Source organism: Callorhinchus milii, unplaced genomic scaffold, assembly GCF_018977255.1.
Source record: "Callorhinchus milii isolate IMCB2004 unplaced genomic scaffold, IMCB_Cmil_1.0 Scaffold2, whole genome shotgun sequence".
Classification (NCBI taxonomy): Eukaryota; Metazoa; Chordata; class Chondrichthyes; order Chimaeriformes; family Callorhinchidae; genus Callorhinchus; species Callorhinchus milii.
In genome coordinates this window covers 36084737-36100557 of record NW_024704743.1, presented here as the reverse complement: position 1 = coordinate 36100557, position 15821 = coordinate 36084737, and the positions used below count along the sequence as shown (strand labels likewise).

The 15821-nt window shown below is 39.8% G+C and overlaps 1 protein-coding gene across 1 annotated transcript in view; it reads right to left on the bottom strand.

Annotated features, from left to right (window-relative positions):
- The window catches only part of myripb (myosin VIIA and Rab interacting protein b), a 230568-nt gene that overhangs the window by 187746 nt on the left and 27001 nt on the right, over positions 1–15821 (bottom strand). The window lies entirely within an intron of this gene.

Sequence of the window (15821 nt, the reverse complement as noted above, 5' to 3'; positions counted from 1 at the left end):
AAATTATTCTAAACATAGCATTGTGGGTGCTACCTGCCTGTGACATTAAATGACAGAAATCTTCTACCTATAAGCAATAGATCTACCACCATCTAATCCATAATCAGAATGAGTCACTTAATAACACACGGCACTCTATGAGCTAAATTAAAGTGGTGCTGACGTTAACAGTGAATATAAGAAGCTTGTGAGAGAATATTACTGGGAAGGATACTCCAATACCATGTCATGAAAATGGAGTAATGGAAATTAAGTACCATTTCATTGGGGTTGCAATATTGTTCATCCTAATGAAATGCAAAAATAATTATGATAATTATTAAAAGGTTTTGTGAAATGAGTGCACTGGTGAAAATAGTCCACTGTAGGAGGAAGAACAAGAAATAAAACAGGCCTTTTTAAAACAAAAAGCTTTAGTGCAGCAGATTGTTACTTTGTTTAATGAAAATATGGCTATGAAGTGGTTTAGAAATTCATGCTGATTCTGGGTGGTTTGGATCCCCGGCAACACACTGATTCTCTCAACAACCAAAAGCAATTTTCATAAAGGAATAACATTAATTAAAATGACAAATGTTGAAACATTTTGTTTTTTATGGAAACCTTGTTTTTGGAAATCCTCTGATGCACATCATACTTCTGAGGAAAAGGATATATATAAAGTCTCAAGTACTGCAGGAAGCATCCTCACTGGTGAGTTGCAGTGTCAAATCTGAATGTTGTAGCCGTTGTTGTACTCTGGAGAGAAATTCTGTATGTGTTAGATAAACACTGCAGTATATGAATATGCAGTCACTGTTTTATTATGCTATTGGAGTACAGCTGTACACAGATGCTCAAATAGATAGGTTCACTGGGTGCCTCACAGATCCTCTGTAAGCTTTGTTTCATTATTCTTTGTTCTTACCCCTTCCCCTTACACAGCCAAAAAAAAATTCCAACATTTTACAAAGCACATCTTTAAGTTTACAGGTGCTGACCTCACTGTGCTATGCAATATGTGACAGCTGTGTCAATGATATGTGGCTGACACATGGTTATAATAATAATCGCTGAATTTAATAGTGCTTTAGCACTGTCGAACTGTCACAGGATCCAATGTTGTTAAGTGTAGTGACTATGTATTTACAGGCAATTTGTACAATAAGTTTAAAAATATCCAACTGATATATATACAATATTTAATCAAAAGATCCCGACTAATACTCTGCCCCACTTCTCTGTGGCTATAATAGTGTATTTATGTTGATGCAACGTTATGCTAGCTGCAGCTTAATAACCAGTTACTATGCCTGTACATTTATTTGCCTGTGTTTTTTTAAAAAAAACCACAGCAATAGCTGTGAGGAGTAGCAGTCGCCTCTCTGTGTGGTTCCTGTATAGAGCACAGCAGCACTGGACTCAACAGCACCAGCTTAACGTCCACCCAAAGGTATTTGGGTTAACAACTGGTCGAGTCTGCCGGATTGGTAAACTGCTAGAAGTTATAAGGGTTGAGAGTTCTTCTGGTAATGGTGTCTTCCAGGAGAACAGACCTCTCAGCACTCCTTAATAATAAACCATACATTTGATATAGAACCTTATCACTTCTTCAAGACGTCTTAAAGTGCTTCACAGAATATACTGTAAGGTGACTTGACTGTGGGCGAAATGTGGCATCATATTGCACACAGCAGTGTCCCACAAACATTCGTGGATTTATTATAAGGAACCACTGGAAAAGGGACCACTAGAAAAGCGATCTGCCAATCGACTAACAACCGGATTCCTACTTACTGCTAGGTAAACAGAGGCAATGTGGAGAAAGGAGACTTGACCAAATTTTTACACTGCCAGGGAATCAAACCCGGGTCCTCTCATTTGTGAGGCGAGTGCTCTAACCACTGAGCGACAGGAATCCACATTACACATAACATTATTATTACATTCTCCCTTGCAAGGAGCGTTTTGGTTAACTTTTGCTGCGCAGAAGATTCTTGCTCCTCATTGTATACAGGGACTTGTTTACCAGAGCTGCATCCTGATAAACATGGAATGTTTCTGCCCCCAAATCATTAGGCTTTAATGAGGATTAGGTATGGAATATGATTTCTAAAAAAACAAATTCGGGTAAAAATAGCTTCAGTTCACTTAATCAATCATTGAAGAATCCGGTCAAGACAAAAAACAATAGCCCACAGCATACATCTCTTCACACTGTGGTGATTAGATTTATAACAGTGCTGCCAGCTCTTAATGCAGGGTGGCAAAGGATGGATCGCATATATTGTGTTGTGCTTCAAAAATAGCCATTAATATTTTACGTTAGTAACTCAAATTTGCTTTTCGAAAGAAAACACTTTTTTTTTAAAAAAATATTTTTTAAGTTATTCATAGGTGAACACAGCCCCTCAGCTATTAAAGGGAAATAGGAGAGGGATTTAAAAAGGGGAGGAGGGCTCATTTGGAGTAGGAATACCAGCATGGATTGATTGGGTCAAATGGCCTGTATTCTGTGTTGTAGGGTTCTGTGTAATAAGAGGTGTCAGGGAACGTATTTTCAAACCTTTGCTCATGGGGCTCTTTGGTCTGGCTATAATAATCCTTGCATTTGATAACAACAACTTGCACTTATGCGGTGGGCGTGCCTTCAGTGATTACGCCCCCTATCTTTGGAACACCCTGCCTCTACTCCTCCACCTCACTCCCTCTTTAACTATCTTTAAATGCCACTTTAAAACCAACCTCTTCGACAGCACCTTTGGTCGCCCCACCCCCTGCTCCTTTGGTCTATGTCCAGCCCAGCCTGTGTGAAGCATTCCCAGATGTTATCAATGCAAAGAGTGCTACATAAATGCAAATCGTTGTTGGATTCAACAGAATCCTGTAGAAACAAGGAGCTTTCTCTGAGTTTTTGTAAACCAGATGCAGCATCGCATCAGTATTGAATTTCTACAGGGACTCTCAGGCATTGTACAGCAACCCAAGGTTTCTTGCTTTGCCTGCAGGAATCACGCTTCAACTTCTTTGTTGCCAGGGTAACCTTCCAGTGCACGAGTAGTCGGTTCAAGTCCTTGTGTTGAGCTGGGAGCTCTCTTCACACTTCGAAAGGTTGCATGAAGTGGAAGAAAGCTTAGGCAAGTGTTGTGTGAACTGCTTCCTGTAATCAATTCAGATTTTGAAACCAACTGATGGTTGAGGTCGATTTGACGGGGTCAGCAGCCAAGTTTTTATTGCAGCATGAAATAAAAACTTTTAAAAACAAGTCAGCCAAATGGTGAATTCTTCTGTTTAATCAAAACTGGCAGGAAGGCCTTAGAGTAGACTGTAACAACAAACAACAAACTGATGAAGACTCATTAAATGCATGGGAGATATCAGAGAAACTTATGCGATCATCCCAAAACAAGGTCTTATATCAAACCCAATTATGAAAAGTGTCCATAGGATGGCAAATCCCTATTTATATGTGGAAGTTCAATAATTAGTGAGAAATCAAAGCAAAATATGAGTTTAAACAGTGATTTGAGGCCCAAAATTCCATCACAAAGCACTATCAAAAGATTGAATTAACATATTTAATAATCTTAACAACATTAAGTATTTTCAGCGCTCGAGACGCTACCCGGGTGAATGCAAGTTGTTGTAACTTATTTCTGACCCCATAACTGGTGATTACATTTTTTGAACCATTTTGTATTGTTTAGGGTACTGTACAGGGGATGGTCCTGTGACTCAATAAGTAAGGTAAAAGAGACAGATAATGAGCCTGGGTTCTGAAGGTAACAAAGTAAATCAAGCTTCCACTAATTCCACTGGTCACTGGTTGGGTTGACTGACATGGGTGATTCCTAAGTGACAGGAACTTGTTAATCTCACTAACTAGACAGTCTGAGAGAGCCTCTCACATGCTAGTCTGTAATTGGTTTTGCCACTTCCTACTTGCTGTAAAAGGTGTTTACCTCTCCGGGAATATTTGAGCAAAAATAATTGACAAAAACTGACATTAATTGACAATAATAATAATCCTCACATTTGATATCGTGCCTTGTCACGTCTTCGAGATGTCTGAAAGCGCGTCACAGAATATACTGTAAAGTGAATTGATTGTATATTTTGTGGGCAGCCAATTGCGCACAGCAGTGTCCCTCCCACAAACAGTCTGGATTGAAGTGACCAAGTTTTTTTTAAAAAGGGATTATTATCCCCGGAAAAGCGATCCGTCATTTGACTAACAACCAGGTTCCCACTTACTGCTAGGTAAAGAGAGTAGTGTGGAGTAAGGAAATTTGTCCAACATTTTGCCCTGCCCAGGAATTGAACCCAAGTCCTCTCACTTGCAAGGCGAGTGCTCTAACCATAAAGTGACAGGACTCCACAATATTTGGCTCCTAAAATTTTGACTTTGTTCCTACAATTATATACATGTTTATTTTATAACCTCGTAAACTTGTTTTGCAAGACATGCTGACAGGTGACAATACTCCTTTAAAATGATTATCTGGGTTCAAAAGAAATGCAATAAAAATCCCAAATGGTTAACATCACACTGTAACAATTGTGTTTGATCACCTCAGTTAAGAATATTTGTACAAAGCCAGATCCTGTTTTAAATGCCAGCTGGCAAAGGTCATTCAGTCACACCTACAGTGATAGAGGCCAGATTAGGTATGGGAAAAAATATACAGACAAACTTTTAGAGTTGGGCAGGATGTTTGAGAAAACTGGCACACCTCTATAAACAAACAAAGGCTGTTTTTCTCTCACGCCTCCGTCCCTCCCTCTCTCTCCCTCTCATGCCTCGTTCATCCTCTCCTCCCACTCCAACTGCGAGAAGGTGCTGGACATCCTTGAGACCAAAATTGAGGGGATTCGCTCGGCTGCCTTTGCTCTTCCAACAGCTACCCCCTGAGGCCGCTAAGACCCTCATCCACTCATTTCTTACATCTGAGCTCGACTACTCTAATTCCCTGCTTGTCAGCCTTCCAACTCTTCCCTCCACAAGCTGCAGATCTCTACAGCTCGTGTCCTCTCCCGCACCAGGCTCCGTGACTCTATCATCCCCATCCTTGCCCGGCTCCACTGGCTCCACATCCCCCAGAGAATAGGGTTCAAAATCCTCATCCTCGCCTTCAAGGCCCTCCACGGCCTTGCTCCTTCCTACTTCTGTGACCTACTAACCCTGTATTAACCTGTCAGCTCTCTCCGCTCAGTGGGCTCCGACCTGCTTCAAATCCCCCACCCTGCCCGCCCCACCACCGGCGGCCGGGCCTTCAGCCTCTCTGCCCCAACCCTTTGAAGCTCCATCCTACATTCCCTTCGCCTTGCTCCCTCCTTTGCCTCCTTCAAGGCACATCTCAAGATCTTCCTCTTCTACCACGTCTTCGGTTACCCAGTTACCCCTATGCTCACTGCCCTCCACCCAGCCTGATCCCAACCCCCTGCTCGGATCCAAATCCTTGATTGGTACATACTCCCAACATGAGAGAAGCTATACAAATATAATTTGTTGTAGTTTCTTTGCACCTGGTACACCTTCCCACATGCTTTTCCAACCTTAATAATAATAATAATCAGGTGGCCCATTCCTAAATGAAGTAACATTACTTTTGCACAAATGCTGCATGAAATGTTTTCAAGTGTTCCTGATAGCATAATACATTGGCAAATCAAGCAATTAACTAACACTAATTAACCAACTAAAATTAACTAACTTGAATACAGGGAGCATCAAGGAATGTTTATTATATACCAAAAGGCAATTGCGCTATTAAAGCTGACCTTACCGTTTTACTGCATAATTTTCTCAAAAAAGGGAATCTCATCATCAGAATCCTTTTAATCAATAGTTTCTGCCATTCACAAAGTACAACTAAGAAAACACATGTTGAATGTTAATGGCATCATTGCGACAGTGGCTTAAGAGTTACTGGCTGAACAAGATTTTACTGTAAAGGGTAGAACTGTATTCTTGGAAAATGTGGCAATCTATTTGCACACAGCAATGTTCCACAAACAGCCTTGAAGCGAATGACCAATTTTATTTGAGGGATTTTGTTTTGGTCAGACGGGTGTCTGACACATGCGGAAACCTATCACCATACTTAAGAGTTTCCAAACCAAGCTGAGAGTTCCAATCATCCCATCTGTTATAGGGAAATTTATGAGATATTTATTGGAATGGAATGTAAACCGTCTCCCTGGAAGGATGGATCGTGCTTACCTAATTCCTATGCACATTCTAGGGTCCCCAAGCCTTGGCTCTTGCCAACCTGCACCAAATACTTTCTGGCTGATCACACAACCACCCACAGCATTGGTTTGATCTCATCATTGTTTCATTCTTTCATGAAACCCACCCACTCCCTCTGCTCAGCAGGAATGGGCCCACATTCTATGTAACTCCATCCTCGAGACCCTACAGCTCACCTTCCTCTGGCTTCCTTCAAGGTCTGTCTCAAGACCTTCCTTTTTGAGCACGCCTTTTGTTAATCTTTCCCCCCACTGTCCCCAATGCCTCCGGCTCCCAATCACAGCTTGGGTGTAAACCCTGGACTGTCAAGTACCTTGGGACATCCTCCCGATGTGAAAAGTGCTATATAAGTATGTTGTTGCAAGCTTTGGAAAGCAACACAAACGTTAGTGCACACACAGACAATAACGAAAGATATTACTCCACAATTGAATATACACAACACAGATTCCGAAATTCACCTCAGAAGTTCAAGAACATCACACCAACTCATGAATTAAAAGAAAAATACCACTAAACTAGTTAAATTCAGACTGTATGTATTTCATCACATAGCCATATGGCCTCAATGCTGGAGGAGTTGTCGCAATGTGGCTGGAATGCCAATTCAGTTCAGCACATATTTTGGAGCAGTATTACCTCCCAAATATTGGATATAAAATATTAATTGAGATTACATTGTGAATTTAGCACTGTTATTCATTTGCCTATATAATCATATCACCTAGGTGCTTGGTAAGTCATTTCAAAGCAACTAACACATTTATTAATTTTAAAGATCAGACTGAGTTTTTCAGACAGAAATACTTTATTGTTAAAAGGCTGCCTCGTTTTTTTCTGCTGTATCTGGAACACCATCAGTAAAATAAGGTTTTCTTTTTTGACAAGAATAGCAAGAACTGACAGCAGAAGATGAAATTCAAGGCATATCTCCCTGACATTTCCACAGTGAAACAATTGCTAATGCCACTTTGCAGTCATGTTCTGTGAATAGCTTCATTGCTCCACAGATACTCAAGAACCGAAATGTCCTCAGATTGGAACCTGGGTGACACTGAGCTCATAAAACTCCACTGATGCCACTTCTCACAAGATTGCAGATTTCCCAATCCCTGGTGACTGTCCATTTCCAGTTGCAATGATATTCAGTTGTATTCTTAATGCGAATGCCTGGAAGCTGAATAGCATGAGCATTTTAAAGAGCACTGTGGTCCATTTTAAGCATCATACATCACGAGCCTACCTCGATTTAACAGCCCACATGTATCACAATGTTCTACACAGTTTTTCAAAACACTTCCATGAACATAAGAGAATAAAAACTTCCCACCAGAATTTGTATGAGTTCCACTATGCGTGGACGCTAAAAATTAGTGATCTTAATCATTATATATTTACATTATATATTCCCACCGTAAAGAGGTAATAAAAGGCTGCTACTTACTATTAATAATAATTCTTGCATTTGATAATAGTGCCTTTCGTGTCAGGGGGATTTCTCAAAGCACTTCACATGATATACTGTAAAGAAAGAGACTGTGTATTTGTAGGCAAATGCTTATAATTTAAGCAATTAATAAATGATGATCCCCAATGCAATAGTTATTTTCATACAAGTCAGAACATGTTATCTCAAAGAATTTATAGAAGTGGTAGATGTATTTCTGGTAATTGGGGGTAAATTTGAGTGGTTTAAAATCTTTGCTGCCACATGAAACATGCACATAAATATGTAGCTTATATGAGTCATTCTAAAGAAATAACAGCATGGAATGATTGCAAAATGGACTGGTAGATCTGGGTGGTGTTAAAGAAGTGTGAATTCCAAAATGAGAAAAGGGCAAAATTAAAATCAGAAGGCAAGTCTACCCATGTCCCTTCTAGCCAGTACTGATACCAATTGTAATAATAAAATATTGATGGGTTAAGATTGTTTAAAACAGAGGTTGGGGAGCAGATGCCTCTTTGCTTTATTGGTCATGAAACAGTCAATTGAAATTTGCAGTTCGATGTAAGAATTTTCTCCCCTCCTCCCATGATCTCAGCAGAACAGTTGCACCTGAGGAAATCCCTGTGCCAAAAGTTACCCAGTGGTTGAGATTCCCGTGGCCAGCGTTTGAGTGTAGCTAAAAAGGGATATTACTGAATTAAATCAGTGGGTAGCATGAAAAGTCAGGAAACCTAGAGAAAACTAGCTCCTAGGAACTGTAAAACACAGACCCTGTTTATTCGGCTTGGGGAAGAGAAATGTGATACATTTGGACAATTAGACTGCAATGTATCCTATAGCTTCATAGGATTCTATTTTTATTTCCATTAACATGGCTGACTATAAAAGAGTTGCAATTCTGGCAATTCAGTGACAGGTTATAAACATTAGTTGACTTATTCCTGGAAATAAGCTAATGGCACACAAAGTACTCACTACAAATTCAGTGATACTTAGCAGAAACTAATAGCCAAGGATCATCAAAGTCATGTTTTGCCAATATTCACCAACAAATACCAGTTTCATTTATTCGATGAAAGTCAATCAGAAAAAAACTATTTTCACACATAAGCCAATTTTTATAACTCATATTCAACACCGTCAGTTACCAATTTTTGTAAGTTTTGTGGGAGGCTGCATTTTTCAGGGGATTTTTTTTTACCATTTTGCCAGAAATGCTATTGCAGTGAGTGGAGTTTCAGGACATGCACAACTTCCAAAATACACCCTGATTTAATTGTGGGGGAGGAAGGTTGTATAAAATTCCCTCGCTCAACATATTTTCTCGATATATTTTACAGCACCCTGTTTTCTAAATAAAATCCTGCTACAGTTCAATTGGCTTTCTCTCCAGGCAGTGCAATTACACTTCTGGCAAAGCACCAAATTGCTCCCTACTTAAATTCCAATCGAAAAATGAAATCCAACTTCTATTTTGGAGCACTGTATCGTTAGAAGAACTGCCCCTCAAATAAGATATTAACCTGTGTTCCGACTGTCTGTTCAGGTGGAGTTTAGAGGTTAGGTCCCAGAACATGATTCAAAAAGGGAAGGGAGTTTGTCCCAGTGACCCGCCTAACACAAATAAATTGATTATTGACTTTCTGGCTGTTTGTGGGACCACACTGTGCACAAAATGACTACTGTGGTTGCCAACAAATAGTCATTTTGTGCAGAGTATTTTCTCACAAATTGCCATGAAGTCCATAATCAATTTATTTGTTGGTATATCGGCGTACCACTGGGAGAATCTGCTTCCAACCAAATGTGAAGCATTATAGGAGCTATGTCAAGAAGCATTATACATTATAGGAACTATATCAAGGAGCATCAAACATTAAAGCTCCTATAACATGTGCTCCTATATTAAACGTTATAAGAGCTATATCATATGCAAAGTTTATTAATTTTCTATTCATCTAAAGGCATTATTTTCAAGTTTATTTCTGTGTGTTCAGGTAGATGTTAATGGCACTATTCGAAAAGAGAAGGAAGTTTCTCCTGGTGTCCTGGCTAACAATCACCCAAATAAAGCTGGCTCTTTCACATCACAGCTGTATGTTGGATATTGCTGTGAGCAAATTGACTGCTGCATCTGTCTACAGATACCAGACACTATATAGATGAAGCTATATCAAATCAAAGGATTTAATCTAATAATAATTAGTGGGACACTTTCCAGAATCACCTCCTTTTAGCTTCAGCGACAAATGGATATAGACTATTAATGTCCACCTTATTGAATCGCTGTGCTTTTCTAACTAAAAGGAGTCAAGTCAATGGAATTGGACGTAAAATATAGCTAAGCGGGAATTCAGGATGGTGATTCTTAGCGTTTTTCCAATCGGCTTTGGATGTACCATTGCTCAGAAGTCAGGAGATATCTCCGAACATTTTCTAAAATGGTCGCAGGGTTGAAATTGTGGTATAGTATAATGGATACCATTATACCACTGTTACTAAAAAAAAGCAAATGGAAAAGAAAAGATAGGAGTTTAATCACAATTGTAGCATACTGTGCACGACCGGACTAACCAGGTGATTTACTCCTTGAAAGAGATTGTGTTCTTGTTTTATTGTCCCTGGGCAAGGGCATGAAAATAAATGTCCATATGTCCATCCGTCTTCCAGGCATGCACTCAGTTGCCCTCATATGACAGTGTTGAGCATGCTGATAATGTTCAGTAGTACCAAACACACATGGGGGAATGTGTATTCCTAAATCGATTCAGTTCCTGATTTAACAAAATTTTTTAAGTAAGGAACACTTCATCGACTGGACAGAAAATGCCGTTACAACATATCCCTAAACAACTGTTCTTAACGACAGGTTTGGGACAGATCATCTATCCCCACGCCTGAGAATGGGTTCACCCACGGGCATCTCACTTTCCACTTTGGTTTCCATTCACAAGATTGGTATAGATGAAGAAGGCCCTTTGACCCATGTCATCACAACCAGCATTCCAGACCCCTTACCCTCCCCCCAATCACAGCATGAAGCTGTTTTTTTAATTAATCCGGTATCCTGGCCTCTACCACCTCTCCTGGCAACCTGTTCGAGGCCATGATTACCCTCCGATTTGTCCTGAAAAACATATTTGCAACTCTACACCCATGTCCTTTTGTTGTACTGTCTTGGTGGATCCTAAAGTGTTGTTCTGGGTTGACTTTTTCAATCCCTTTCAAAACTTTGTACACCTCTAGAAGGTCCCTGTTGTCTAATCATTGTTGATAGGTCATTCCTGTAACACTGAGGATCATCATCATTGCTCTCCTTCCTTGACACTGCCTATAGTGCCTGGGCAGCCCCTTGACCACAGCTCTATGCAGTATTCTAGCTGTGATCTGAGCAGAGCTCTACACAGCCTGAGGATGACATCTGGGGATCTAAACTCAACTAATTAGACACATGTGGAGAAAAACACCAGCATGGCCTGCTTGGGCCAAGTGTCGTGTTTCTGTGCTGTAATTCTTTGTAACTTAGCAATAAAGCGCTGATGCCTTGTTTATTGCGGGAAAGCTCAGAGGCAGTGCTTTCAATGGCAAGCAATGTGGTTTTATCTGGCTTCTGCAATACCGCATAGGGTCCCCAAGCCTAAACGCTTGCTAACCTGCGCCTAATACGTCCCGGAATTAGGTAAGCAGGCTGCGTTGTTCCAGGGAGGGAGTGTGTGCATTCCAAATATCTTTGGAATTTCCATGTGTGGGTGGGATGCATGGAAATGTCAGTTTGGTTTGGATACTCTTAAGCATAGTGATGGGTTTCCACATGTGGCAGTCATCCATCTGACTCCCCAAAAATTGAAATATTAATTATGGACTACATTTAGGAATACCAAATTTTGTCCTTAATATTTTTCTTGGCAGTTTTCCACAATTTCTAATGAACGAAGCTCAAAGCACTAAACTGACCTTAATCTGGCATTAACTAGCCATGCGACTCAATAATATGCCCATGTGATGGCTGGTGGGGGAAAATGGAAATCTATTAAGATCTCTCCTCCGTGCTCCCCCTCAAAGTCTCTGTCCTTTCCTAACTTAGTTATCTCCTAGTGTCTTCATTTCAAATGTCATTTTTACCCCAGTTTTAAAAAAAATCATATTGTGATAAGAAAGAGACATCCCTAGTCTCTCAATCTGCAGCCAGGGCCTTCTTCTCCTCCTCGACCTCTCTGACCCCATTGACCACTGCATCCTTCACCACCATCTCTCCTCCGTGCTCCCCCTCAATGTCTCTGTCCTTTCATAACTTAGTTATCTCCTAGTGTCTTCATTTCATCTCTTCCAATGCCTTTTTCTGCCCTCGTACGATCACATGTGGTGTTCCTCAGGGGTGTATCTTCGGTCCATTTCTCTTCACCATCTACATGTGCTCTTAGTGGCATCATCTGTAGGTTTGGCATCCACTTCCACATGTACATTCTCTCTCCCCTCCCCAATTCCAAGTCAGTGTGTGAAGCACTGAGAGATATCCTCCTGACATAAAAGGCACAGTATAAATGTAAATTGTTGTAGTTGTATGGGGAAGGAGCAAAAAATCGTCTTAGAATAAACAGGTAAGTACCTTGTTATAACATGCTGTTTCTGGTCCATTAACCCAAACACTATGTTATAGCAGAAGACAAAACCAAAGTGACCATCCCATCTTCACTTCCTTTGTCCTAATAACTTTTCCTGAAAAATGGCCACCATTGCTGCACATTCATGAAGGGCGCCTTTCATAAACAAGTTACAAACTGACATCCTTATATTTTCATTATACAGCACCGTAAAACAGACGGACTCTTCAGTGGATGTCTGGTGGAGCACTGCATTGGTATCCTTGGACAAGATGTTAAGCTGAAGTCCCATCTGCCTCTTCAGGTGTCCATGGCACTATTCAAAAAGAGGTGTCCTCGCTAACAATCCACGAGATTAATTGCTCATTCACTTCATAGCTGTTAATGTGAACTTGCGAGAACAAATGACTGCCATGTTTGCCCGCAATAACATTCACACACTTGACAGTAATTAACTATGAAGGTCTTTAAAATATTTCAACGATAAGTAAAAAAGTGCAATAAAAATAGAAGTTATTTCTTTCATTACTAACTCTGTATTACCAATACAAAAGATTGAACAACCTGTTTGAATTACTCCTACCCTAACGTCCCACTGAGAATAACAATGAAGAAATCTGTGTGAGCAGCCAAACTCTGCTACCAAGCTGGCAAGGAATTATGCAGCCATGTTTGAACCACTGTCCACTTTCTATGAACGAATGACTTCTCAGCCAGATGCTGAAGTTGAACACTATGATGTTTCAAAATTGTGCAACAATATTTTCCGACCAATACTAAACTACAAAAATTTACATAGCACCTTTCACATCGAGATTGTTGATTTAACACAGGGCTTTATATGTTTCCTGAAAACCTGAGAAGACATTTGAGAAGCTGTTTTTCCTCCGTAATCCAGTGTGTCACCATCCCTATTCCCAAATGGTTCAGCTGCGTGAAGTATAATGATAGTGTCTAGATTCTACTCCAGAACAGTGCACCGCAGCTAATTTAAGTAGATCCCTCATGCTTAAAATCACCTTAGTTATCTCATCCATCCTTCACAGAGGCATCTGTGTTAAGTGACTACAGTCAGGCAAACTTTCTCAGTGACAAGACACATTTAATATCTTTAATTAAGGAATAAATGGGTGAATTTGGAATAATTGCATGAAATAACCATCTTTGTCAGTTTTCAATATTGGTAACATCAAATATCATTACAAACTCTGTGAACTCTTACATCTGATTATTAACATGCTATATAAAAAAGTAAAAGCAGAGCAGAATTCTTTAAAAGATGGCTATTTAGTTATATTCATATCAATGTCCTATCTCTGATTTCCAGCTACAGGACTGATTTCATAGCTAGTAGAGCAGAAAGAGGTACAGATTTCCCTGTCACACCAGTATTATAAGAAGCAATGGAGTACAGGACATCAGCAGACTTTTTTTAAAAAACTCACCCTCCTCTACTTTATAAGCACATATACACGTGTGCAATCATTGAAGAAAACATGTTGTCTTTACAATTTCTCATTTAACCAGCTAATTATAAACATTATGGTTCACTGTGTTCAAAGTAATGGATTGTCTTTGTTGCAAGTTTTTTTTTAAATCACTGATGGAATTACTAATGGGAGTGTTTCAGCCTGGTTCCGTGTAGAACTCTCACCTCGGAGTCAGAGGGTTGTGGATCAAGCCCCATATAGGAACTCAAAATTCAGAAAGTCTAAGCTGACACTCCAGTGCAAACTAAAATTGGTCGCTCACTCCATGGTTGTTTGTGGGACTGTTGTGCACAATACTGACTGCTGTGTTTCACCTACAAAATAATAATAATAATAATTTGATACAGCGCCTTATCACATCATTGAGACATGTGATTAAGATACACAGTCAAATCCACTTTAGAGTATATCCTGTGAAGTGCTTTGAGATATCTTGACATCATAAGGTGCTATATCAAATGCAAGGGGTATGTGTATATTCTAATTATTATTACAACAAAAGTTAGAAAAGTCTTTCACTCTCCAACATAAGCTTCCCTCACTTGAAGCAGCATAAAATTCACACAACTTTTTTAAAAAAATCAAAAGAGGCAGTTGCGTCTAGTGAGGGCAAAGACTTAAATGAATATCTATTTGCACAATATATATCTGAGTGTTTAGTGACTAGTAGAATCACTTAATTTACAGAAAAGATTTTCCTCCTCCAAGGCCACTGATATCAAACAATTGTGTGAACCAGTAGGACCAAATGGCTTGTTTCGGTGCTGTAAAGTCCTATATAAACTGTGAAAACCAGCAGTATTGGAAAACAAATGTGTATGAAAGCTTAAGCAATACAAATGGATAAGAACACTTTCTCTCCATTTTTTCATAGACTTATAAAATATCCATTTCAGAAGCAATTTAATACCCATCCACATTCTTGGAAAACAACTACAATGATTACCAAACAAGTGCCTGAATGATTTATCTTCATTCTATTGCCATAAGCTTCAAGACTGTTCCATTGTTCGGCTCTCGCTTCAGAATCTGCTGCTAAATTTCCTTCAGTCCCTCTTTCAGAGATGATCAGAGTACCAGTTATAATAATAAAATAATAATAATAATTGATATAGTGCTTTTCACGTCTTCTAGACGTCTCAAAGCGCTTCACAGAATAGACTGGAAAGTGAATTGACTGTACATTTGTGGATGAAACACGGCAGCCAATTGAGCACAGCAGTCCCACAAACATTCGTGGATGGAAAATGACCAATTTATTATTGTTTTGGAGGGATTATTATTAGGTATGTGGAGTAAGGAAACTTGCCTAAGGTTTCGCCCTGCCTGGAATTGAACCCAGGTGTCTCACTTGCAAGGCGAGTGCTCTGACCACTGAGCTACAGGACTCCAGTATTTTGGATGGGGATAATGGAATGGGAGGTGAGCTGTGGAGAAAGTTTGCAGCCTTTTTGTATTCTAAAGCACAGCCATATCTTCATAGAATAAAAAAAACAGTTGAGATCAGAAGTTGAAATGAAAATATCAATCATGAATAAGAGATGAAGGACTAGATCAACATTTTGATCCAGATAAAAAAAAACATATTCCAGGTTTTGTTTGAAATTCTATGACTTCTACCTTGGCCATGCAAGAAATCTATCTGCCGCAGTGTGAGACTGAGACCCAAGATAGTCACTGTCATGTAAAAAGTTTGTTTATCAAAACTAGTTACAAATAAGCTAAAACCAAAACAAGGTGGTTTGATAGTTGAGTGCACTGTTTGGTCCCAGCATACTGTATTGTGCCACAGAATCCAGGCTCTTATTTACAATTCCCTGCACAGTAACTTTCAGATCCTAGCAATGACATTGATGAAGGTGAACCAAAGTTCCAGGCAGTTCCTCTCTGCCAGGTAGAGCAATCTGCCACTCTGTTTTCAAAGCTGTATTGCCGTGGGCCCTTCTTGTGTACTAACTAGCAGCTGGCCCAGGAGAGAGGGCCTGGGAGCAGGTCATCTGCTCTCCTGCCTTGCTTCTTGGCCAAGAATTGAAACATAACTTAGGGCA